This window comes from Leucopleurus acutus, assembly GCF_964270905.1.
Source record: "Leucopleurus acutus genome assembly, chromosome: 10".
Taxonomy (NCBI): Eukaryota; Metazoa; Chordata; class Mammalia; order Artiodactyla; family Delphinidae; genus Leucopleurus; species Leucopleurus acutus.
The window spans coordinates 47109186-47110270 of record NC_139153.1 but is presented as its reverse complement, the minus strand read 5'-3'; positions in this window follow the sequence as shown (position 1 = coordinate 47110270).

Genomic DNA, 1085 nt, shown 5'->3' with positions numbered 1-1085 from the left:
TTTGTTGCAGAGCACAGGGTCCAGACGCCCAGGCTCAGTAGTTGTGGCTCACGGGCTTAGTTGCTCCATGGCATGTGGGATCTTCCCAGACCAGGGCTTGAACCCTTGTCCCCTGCATTGGCAGGCAGATTCTCAACCACTGCGCCACCAGGGAAGCCCTGTAAATGACTTCTTTAACTTGGCATTTGCCCATGTTATATAACGCATCAATACTTAATTCCTTTTTATGGCCAAATAATATTCCATTGTATGGACATATCACATATTATTTATCCATTTATCAGTTGACGGACATTTGATTTGTTTCTGCTTTTTAGTTACTATAAATAATGCTAATAAGAACCTGCTATATAAAAGAATAAATAAAATAAAATTAAAAATAAGTAAATAAATAATGCTGCTATGAACATTCATGTACACATTTTTATGTAGACACACGGTTTCAGTTCTCTTGGGTATATACCTAGGAGTAGAATTTCTGGGTTGTATAGTAACTCTATGTTGAGCACTTTGAAGAATAGCAAAAATATCTTCCAAAGCAGGCACAGCATTTTACATTCCCACCAGCAATGCATGAGGGTTCCAGTTTCTCCACATCCTCAGAAACACTTGTTATTGTCCTTCTTTTTGATTAAAACCACCCTACTAGATGTGAAATAATATCTCATCGTGGTATTGATTAGCCTTTCCCTAAGTGCTAATGATTTTGAGCATCTTTTCTTGTGCTTGTTAGCTCTTTCTATATCTTCTGTGAAGAAATATCTGTGCAAATCCTTTGTCTTTTTTTTTTTTTTTTTTTTTTTTTTTTTGCGGTACGCGGGCCTCTCACTGTTGTGGCCTCCCTCGTTGCACAGCACGGGCTCCGGACGCACAGGCCCAGCGGCCATGGCTCACGGGCTCAGCCGCTCCGCGGCATGTGGGATCTTCCCGGACCAGGGCACGAACCCGTGTCCCCCGCATCGGCAGGCGGACTCTCAACCACTGCGCCACCAGGGAAGCCCTGTTTTTGAATTATTTGTCTTTTTTATGTTGAGTTGCAAGAGTTCTTTATAAATTCTGGATATGTCTCTTATCAGATAAATATC